Consider the following 10,117-nt stretch of genomic DNA (forward strand, 5'->3'; position numbering starts at 1 on the left):
TCACCCATGTCGTCTATTTTTTTCGGGTGTCGAATAATCAGGCTGTTGAGCCTTCGAAGGAACCGCATTTTGTACCCACCTGTTGTTTGCATTCAGTATCCTCTAGCTTGGGTATTCTTTTCCAAAAAGTAATGAATGCAGCTGTGGACTCTTCCCTTTTAAGAAGAAAAACATAAATTATGTTTACCTGATAATTTCATTTCTCCAACATAGGTGTGTCCGGTCCACGGCGTCATCCTTACTTGTGGGGATATTCTCCTCCCCAACAGGAAATGGCAAAGAGCCCAGCAAAGCTGGTCACATGATCCCTCCTAGGCTCCGCCTTCCCCAGTCATTCTCTTTGCCGTTGTACAGGCAACATCTCCACGGAGATGGCTTAGAGTTTTTTAGTGTTTAACTGTAGTTTTTATTATTCAATCAAGAGTTTGTTATTTTAAAATAGTGCTGGTATGTACTATTTACTCTGAAACAGAAAAGAGATGAAGATTTCTGTTTGTAAGAGGAAAATGATTTTAGCAACCGTTACTAAAATCGATGGCTGTTTCCACACAGGACTGTTGAGAGGAATTAACTTCAGTTGGGGGAACAGTGAGCAGACTTTTGCTGCTTGAGGTATGACACATTCTAACAAGACGATGTAATGCTGGAAGCTGTCATTTTCCCTATGGGATCCGGTAAGCCATTTTTATTACAGAAAGAAAAAAAGGGCTTCACAAGGGCTTTTTAAGACTGTAGACATTTTCTGGGCTAAATCGATTTATATATAAACATATTTTATACTCCATAGCCTTGAGGAATTATTTTAATCTTGGGAATTATGTAAAATAACCGGCAGGCACTGTATTGGACACCTTATTCTCTAGGGGCTTTCCCTAATCACAGGCAGAGTCTCATTTTCGCGCCTCTATTGCGCACTTGTTTTTGAGAAGCATGACATGCAGATGCATGTGTGAGGAGCTCTGATACATAGAAAAGACTTTCTGAAGGCGTCATTTGGTATCGTATTCCCCTTTGGGCTTGGTTGGGTCTCAGCAAAGCAGATACCAGGGACTGTAAAGGGGTTAAATATAAAAACGGCTCCGGTTCCGTTATTTTAAGGGTTAAAGCTTCCAAATTTGGTGTGCAATACTTTTAAGGCTTTAAGACACTGTGGTGAAATTTTGGTGAATTTTGAACAATTCCTTCATACTTTTTCGCAATTGCAGTAATAAAGTGTGTTCAGTTTAAAATTTAAAGTGACAGTAACGGTTTATTCTAAAACGTTTTTTGTACTTTGTTATCAAGTTTCTTCTGTTATGTGTGATCAGTCCACGGGTCATCATTACTTCTGGGATATTATCTGCTCCCCTACAGGAAGTGCAAGAGGATTCACCCAGCAGAGTTGCTATATAGCTCCTCCCCTCTACGTCACCTCCAGTCATTCTCTTGCACCCAAAGACTAGATAGGAGGTGTGAGAGGACTATGGTGATTATACTTAGTTTTTAGAACTTCAATCAAAAGTTTGTTATTTTACAATAGCACCGGAGCGTGTTATTACCTCTCTGGCAGAGTTTGAAGAAGAATCTACCAGAGTTTTTTCTTATGATTTTAACCGGAGTAGTTAAGATCATATTGCTGTTTCTCGGCCATCTGAGGGAGGTAAAAGCTTCAGATCAGGGGACAGCGGGCAGTTGAATCTGCATTGAGGTATGTAGCAGTTTTTATTTTCTGAATGGAATTGATGAAAAAAATCCTGCCATACCGTTATAATGAACATGTATGTATGCTCTACACTTTAGTATTCTGGGGATGGTATTTCACCGGAATTACTCTGTAAAAGTACATTAAACCTTTTATTAGGTATTTTTCATGTTAAACGTTTTTGCTGGAATGTAGAATCGTTTGCATTAATGAGGTACTGAGTGAATAAATATTTGGGCATTATTTTTCCACTTGGCAGTTTGCTTGTTTTAATTATGTCAGTTTCGTTTCTCTCTCACTGCTGTGTGTGAGAGGGAGGGGCCGTTTTTGGCGCTCTTTGCTACGCATCAAAAATTTCCAGTCAGTTACTCTTGTATTTTCTGCATGATCCGGTTCATCTCTAACAGAACTCAGGGGTCTTCAAACTTCTTTGAAGGGAAGTAGATTCTCTCAGCAGAGCTGTGAGACTTATATAGTGACTGTGATTTAAAACGTTGCTCTGTAATTTTTATGTTTAAAATTTAATTAGTGTCATTTTACTAATGGGAACAAACCTTTGCTAAAAAGTTGTGTTGTTTGTAAAGAGTGATGCTATAACTGTTTTTCAGTTCATTTTTTCAACTGTCATTTAATCGTTTAGTGCTTCTTTGAGGCACAGTACGTTTTTTTGCTAAATAAGATTGTAACCAAGTTGCATGTTTATTGCTAGTGTGTTAAACATGTCTGATTCAGAGGAAGATACCTGTGTCATTTGTTCCAATGCCAAGGTGGAGCCCAATAGAAATTTATGTACTAACTGTATTGATGCTACTTTAAATAAAAGCCAATCTGTACAAATTGAACAAATTTCACCAAACAGCGAGGGGAGAGTTATGCCGTCTAACTCGCCTCACGTGTCAGTACCTGCGTCTCCCGCCCGGGAGGTGCGTGATATTATGGCGCCTAGTACATCTGGGCAGCCATTACAGATAACATTACAAGATATGGCTACTGTTATGACTGAAGTTTTGGCTAAGTTACCAGAACTAAGAGGCAAGCGTGATCACTCTGGGGTGAGAACAGAGTGCGCTGATAATTCTAGGGCCATGTCTGATACTGCGTCACAGCTTGCAGAGCATGAGGACGGAGAGCTTCATTCTGTAGGTGACGGTTCTGATCCAAGCAGATTGGATTCAGATATTTCAAATTTTAAGTTTAAATTGGAAAACCTCTGTGTATTACTAGGGGAGGTCTTAGCGGCTCTTAACGATTGTAACACTGTTGCAATACCAGAGAAAATGTGTAGGTTGGATAAATACTTTGCGGTACCGGCGAGTACTGACGTTTTTCCTATACCTAAGAGATTAACTGAAATTGTTACTAAGGAGTGGGATAGACCCGGTGTGCCGTTCTCACCCCCTCCAATATTTAGAAAGATGTTTCCAATAGACGCCACCACACGGGACTTATGGCAAACGGTCCCTAAGGTGGAGGGAGCAGTTTCTACTTTAGCTAAGCGCACCACTATCCCGGTGGAGGATAGCTGTGCTTTTTCAGATCCTATGGATAAAAAATTAGAGGGTTACCTTAAGAAAATGTTTGTTCAACAAGGTTTTATATTGCAACCCCTTGCATGCATCGCGCCGATTACGGCTGCGGCAGCATTTTGGATTGAGTCTCTGGAAGAGAACCTTAGTTCCGCTCCGCTGGACGACATTACGGACAGGCTTAGAGTCCTTAAACTAGCTAATTCATTCATTTCGGAGGCCGTAGTACATTTAACCAAACTTACGGCTAAGAATTCAGGATTCGCCATTCAGGCACGTAGGGCGCTGTGGCTAAAATCCTGGTCAGCTGATGTAACTTCTAAGTCCAAATTACTTAATATACCTTTCAAGGGGCAAACTTTATTTGGGCCCGGTTTGAAAGAAATTATCGCTGACATTACAGGAGGTAAGGGCCACGCCCTGCCTCAAGACAAAGCCAAAGCTAAGGCTAGACAGTCTAATTTTCGTCCCTTTCGGAATTTCAAAGCAGGTGCAGCATCAACTTCCACTGCACCAAAACAGGAAGGAGCTGTTGCTCGTTACAGACAAGGCTGGAAACCTAACCAGTCCTGGAATAAGGGCAAGCAGGCCAGAAAACCTGCTGCTGCCCCTAAGACAGCATGAACCGAGGGCCCCCGATCCGGGACCGGATCTAGTGGGGGGCAGACTCTCTCTCTTCGCCCAGGCTTGGGCAAGAGATGTCCAGGATCCCTGGGCGCTAGAGATCATATCTCAGGGATACTTTCTAGACTTCAAATTATCTCCCCCAAGAGGGAGATTTCATCTGTCAAGGTTGTCAACAAACCAAATAAAGAAAGACGCGTTTCTACGCTGTGTACAAGATCTATTATTAATGGGAGTGATCCATCCGGTTCCGTGGTCGGAACAAGGACAAGGGTTTTACTCAAACCTGTTTGTGGTTCCCAAAAAAGAGGGAACTTTCAGGCCAATCTTGGATTTAAAGATCCTAAACAAATTCCTAAGAGTTCCATCGTTCAAAATGGAAACTATTCGGACAATCTTACCCATGATCCAAAAGGGTCAGTACATGACCACAGTGGATTTAAAGGATGCTTACCTTCACATACCGATTCACAAAGATCATTACCGGTATCTAAGGTTTGCCTTCTTAGACAGGCATTACCAGTTTGTAGCCCTTCCATTCGGATTGGCTACGGCTCCAAGAATCTTCACAAAGGTTCTGGGTGCCCTTCTAGCGGTTCTGAGACCGCGAGGAATTTCGGTAGCTCCGTACCTAGACGACATTCTGATACAAGCTTCAAGCTTTCAAACTGCCAAGTCTCATACAGAGTTAGTTCTGGCATTTCTAAGGTCGCATGGATGGAAAGTGAACGAAAAGAAGAGTTCTCTCTTGCCTCTCACAAGAGTTCCATTCTTGGGGACTCTTATAGATTCTGTAGAAATGAAGATTTATCTGACAGAAGACAGATTAACAAAGCTTCTAAATGCATGCCGTGTCCTTCATTCCATTCAACTCCCGTCAGTAGCTCAATGCATGGAGGTGATCGGCTTAATGGTAGCAGCAATGGACATAGTACCCTTTGCACGCCTACATCTCAGACCGCTGCAATTGTGCATGCTGAGTCAGTGGAATGGGGATTACTCAGATTTGTCCCCCACTCTGAATCTGGATCAAGAGACCAGAAACTCTCTTCTATGGTGGCTTTCTCGGCCACATCTGTCCAGGGGGATGCCGTTCAGCAGGCCGGACTGGACAATCATAACAACAGACGCCAGCCTTCTAGGTTGGGGCGCTGTCTGGAATTCTCTGAAGGCTCAGGGACAATGGAGTCAGGAGGAAAGTCTCCTGCCAATAAACATTCTGGAATTGAGAGCAGTTCTCAATGCCCTTCTAGCTTGGCCCCAGTTAAAGACTCGGGGGTTCATCAGGTTTCAGTCGGACAACATCACGACTGTAGCTTACATCAACCATCAGGGAGGGACAAGAAGCTCCCTAGCAATGATAGAAGTATCAAAGATAATTCGCTGGGCAGAGTCTCACTCTTGCCACCTGTCAGCAATCCACATCCCGGGAGTGGAGAACTGGGAGGCGGATTTCTTGAGTCGCCAGACTCTTCATCCGGGGGAGTGGGAACTTCATCCGGAGGTCTTTGCCCAAATACTTCGACGTTGGGGCAAACCAGAGATAGATCTCATGGCGTCTCGCCAGAACGCCAAACTTCCTCGCTACGGATCCAGATCCAGGGATCCGGGAGCGGTTCTGATAGATGCTTTGACAGCACCTTGGAACTTCAGGATGGCTTATGTGTTTCCACCCTTCCCGCTGCTTCCTCGATTGATTGCCAAAATCAAACAGGAGAGAGCATCAGTGATTCTAATAGCGCCTGCATGGCCGCGCAGGACTTGGTATGCAGATCTAGTGGACATGTCATCCTGTCCGCCTTGGTCTCTACCTCTAAGACAGGACCTTCTGATTCAGGGTCCATTCAAACATCAAAGTCTAACTTCTCTGAAGCTGACTGCTTGGAAATTGAACGCTTGATTTTATCAAAACGTGGTTTTTCTGAGTCGGTTATTGATACCCTGATACAGGCTAGGAAGCCTGTTACCAGAAAGATTTACCATAAAATATGGCGTAAATACCTATACTGGTGTGAATCCAAAGATTACTCCTGGAGTAAGGTTAGGATTCCTAGGATATTGTCTTTTCTACAAGAAGGTTTAGAAAAGGGTTTATCGGCTAGCTCATTAAAGGGACAGATCTCAGCTCTGTCCATCTTGTTGCACAGGCGTCTGTCAGAAAATTCAGACATCCAGGCCTTTTGTCAGGCCTTAGCTAGGATCAAGCCTGTGTTTAAAACTGTTGCTCCGCCATGGAGTTTAAACTTAGTTCTTAACGTTTTACAGGGTGTTCCGTTTGAACCCCTTCATTCCATTGATATAAAATTGTTATCTTGGAAAGTTCTATTTTTAATGGCTATTTCCTCGGCTCGAAGAGTCTCTGAGTTATCAGCCCTACATTGTGATTCTCCTTATCTGATCTTTCACTCAGACAAGGTAGTTCTGCGTACTAAACCTGGGTTCTTACCTAAGGTTGTCTCTAACAGGAATATCAATCAAGAGATTGTTGTTCCATCCTTGTGTCCAAATCCTTCTTCAAAGAAGGAACGTCTTCTACACAATCTGGATGTAGTTCGTGCCCTCAAGTTCTACTTACAGGCGACTAAAGATTTTCGCCAAACTTCTTCCCTGTTTGTCGTTTATTCTGGACAGAGGAGAGGTCAAAAAGCTTCTGCTACCTCTCTCTCTTTTTGGCTTCGTAGCATAATACGTTTAGCCTATGAGACTGCTGGACAGCAGCCTCCTGAAAGAATTACAGCTCATTCCACTAGAGCTGTGGCTTCCACTTGGGCCTTTAAGAATGAGGCCTCTGTTGAACAGATTTGCAAGGCTGCAACTTGGTCTTCGCTTCATACTTTTTCCAAATTTTACAAATTTGACACTTTTGCTTCTTCGGAGGCTATTTTTGGGAGAAAGGTTCTTCAGGCAGTGGTTCCTTCTGTATAATGAGCCTGCCTATCCCTCCCGTCATCCGTGTACTTTTGCTTTGGTATTGGTATCCCAGAAGTAATGATGACCCGTGGACTGATCACACATAACAGAAGAAAACATAATTTATGCTTACCTGATAAATTCCTTTCTTCTGTTGTGTGATCAGTCCACGGCCCGCCCTGTTTTTTAAGGCAGGTAAATATTTTTTAAATTATAATTCAGTCACCACTACACCCTTGGCTTCTCCTTTCTCGTTGGTCTTTGGTCGAATGACTGGAGGTGACGTAGAGGGGAGGAGCTATATAGCAACTCTGCTGGGTGAATCCTCTTGCACTTCCTGTAGGGGAGCAGATAATATCCCAGAAGTAATGATGACCCGTGGACTGATCACACAACAGAAGAAAGGAATTTATCAGGTAAGCATAAATTATGTTTTTTGCCTGTTTAACATGTCTGAACTACCAGATAGACTGTGTTCTGAATGTGGGGAAGCCAAGGTTCCTTCTCATTTAAATAGATGTGATTTATGTGACACAAAATTTAGAGAAAATGATGCCCAAGATGATTCCTCAAGTGAGGGGAGTAAGCATGGTACTGCATCATCCCCTCCTTCGTCTACACCAGTCTTGCCCACACAGGAGGCCCCTAGTACATCTAGCGCGCCAATACTCCTTACTATGCAACAATTAACGGCTGTAATGGATAATTCTATCAAAAACATTTTAGCCAAAATGCCCACTTATCAGCGAAAGCGCGACTGCTCTGTTTTAGAAAATACTGAAGAGCATGAGGACGCTGATGATATTGGTTCTGAAGGGCCCCTACACCAGTCTGAGGGGGCCAGGGAGGTTTTGTCTGAGGGAGAAATTTCAGATTCAGGGAAAATTTCTCAACAAGCTGAACCTGATGTGATTACATTTAAATTTAAATTGGAACATCTCCGCGCTCTGCTTAAGGAGGTGTTATCCACTCTGGATGATTGTGAGAATTTGGTCATTCCAGAGAAACTATGTAAAATGGACAAGTTCCTAGAGGTCCCGGGGCCCCCCGAAGCTTTTCCTATACCCAAGCGGGTGGCGGACATTGTAAATAAAGAATGGGAACGGCCCGGTATACCTTTCGTCCCTCCCCCCATATTTAAAAAATTGTTTCCTATGGTCGACCCCAGAAAGGACTTATGGCAGACAGTCCCCAAGGTCGAGGGGGCGGTTTCTACTCTAAACAAACGCACCACTATACCCATAGAAGATAGTTGTGCTTTCAAAGATCCTATGGATAAAAAATTAGAAGGTTTGCTTAAAAAGATGTTTGTTCAGCAAGGTTACCTTCTACAACCAATTTCATGCATTGTTCCTGTCACTACAGCAGCGTGTTTCTGGTTCGATGAGCTAGAAAAGGCGCTCAATAATAATTCTTCTTATGAGGAGATTATGGACAGAATTCATGCTCTCAAATTGGCTAATTCTTTCACCCTAGACGCCACTTTGCAATTGGCTAGGTTAGCGGCGAAAAATTCTGGTTTTGCTATTGTGGCGCGCAGAGCGCTTTGGTTAAAATCTTGGTCAGCGGATGCGTCTTCCAAGAACAAATTGCTTAACATTCCTTTCAAGGGGAAAACGCTGTTTGGCCCTGACTTGAAAGAGATTATCTCTGATATCACTGGGGGCAAGGGCCACGCCCTTCCTCAGGATAGGTCTTTCAAGGCCAAAAATAAACCTAATTTTCGTCCCTTTCGCAGAAACGGACCAGCCCCAAGTGCTACGTCCTCTAAGCAAGAGGGTAATACTTCTCAAGCCAAGTCAGCCTGGAGACCAATGCAAGGCTGGAACAAAGGAAAGCAGGCCAAGAAACCTGCCACTGCTACCAAGACAGCATGAGATGTTGGCCCCCGATCCGGGACCGGATCTGGTGGGGGGCAGACTCTCTCTCTTCGCTCAGGCTTGGGCAAGAGATGTTCTGGATCCTTGGGCACTAGAAATAGTCTCACAAGGTTGTCTTCTGGAATTCAAGGGGCTTCCCCCAAGGGGGAGGTTCCACAGGTCTCAATTGTCTTCAGACCACATAAAAAGACAGGCATTCTTACATTGTGTAGAAGACCTGTTAAAAATGGGAGTGATTCATCCTGTTCCTTTAGGAGAACAAGGGATGGGGTTCTACTCCAATCTGTTCGTAGTTCCCAAAAAAGAGGGAACATTCAGACCAATCTTAGATCTCAAGATCCTAAACAAGTTTCTCAAGGTTCCATCGTTCAAAATGGAAACCATTCGAACAATTCTTCCTTCCATCCAGGAAGGTCAATTCATGACCACGGTGGATTTAAAGGATGCGTATCTACATATTCCTATCCACAAGGAACATCATCGGTTCCTAAGGTTCGCATTCCTGGACAAGCATTACCAGTTTGTGGCACTTCCGTTCGGATTAGCCACTGCTCCAAGGATTTTCACAAAGGTACTAGGGTCCCTTCTAGCGGTGCTAAGACCAAGGGGCATTGCAGTAGTACCTTACTTGGACGACATTCTGATTCAAGCGTCGTCCCTTCCTCAAGCAAAGGCTCACACGGACATTGTCCTGGCCTTTCTCAGATCTCACGGGTGGAAAGTGAACGTAGAAAAAAGTTCTCTATCTCCGTCAACAAGGGTTCCTTTCTTGGGAACAATAATAGACTCCTTAGAAATGAGGATTTTTCTGACAGAGGCCAGAAAATCAAAACTTCTAAACTCTTGTCAAATACTTCATTCTGTTCCTCTTCCTTCCATAGCGCAGTGCATGGAAGTAATAGGTTTGATGGTAGCGGCAATGGACATAGTTCCTTTTGCGCGAATTCATCTAAGACCATTACAACTGTGCATGCTCAGTCAGTGGAATGGGGACTATACAGACTTGTCTCCGACGATACAAGTAGATCAGAGGACCAGAGATTCACTCCGTTGGTGGCTGTCCCTGGACAACCTGTCACAGGGGATGAGCTTCCGCAGACCAGAGTGGGTCATTGTCACGACCGACGCCAGTCTGGTGGGCTGGGGCGCGGTCTGGGGACCCCTGAAAGCTCAGGGTCTTTGGTCTCGGGAAGAATCTCTTCTCCCGATAAATATTCTGGAACTGAGAGCGATATTCAATGCTCTCAAGGCTTGGCCTCAGCTAGCAAGGGCCAAGTTCATACGTTTTCAATCAGACAACATGACGACTGTTGCGTACATCAACCATCAGGGGGGAACAAGGAGTTCCCTGGCGATGGAAGAAGTGACCAAAATCATTCAATGGGCGGAGACTCACTCCTGTCACTTGTCTGCAATCCACATCCCAGGAGTGGAAAATTGGGAAGCGGATTTTCTGAGTCGTCAGACATTTCATCAGGGGGAGTGGGAACTCCATC

The sequence above is a fragment of the Bombina bombina genome, chromosome 6 (genome assembly GCF_027579735.1).
Source record: "Bombina bombina isolate aBomBom1 chromosome 6, aBomBom1.pri, whole genome shotgun sequence".
NCBI lineage: Eukaryota > Metazoa > Chordata > Amphibia > Anura > Bombinatoridae > Bombina > Bombina bombina.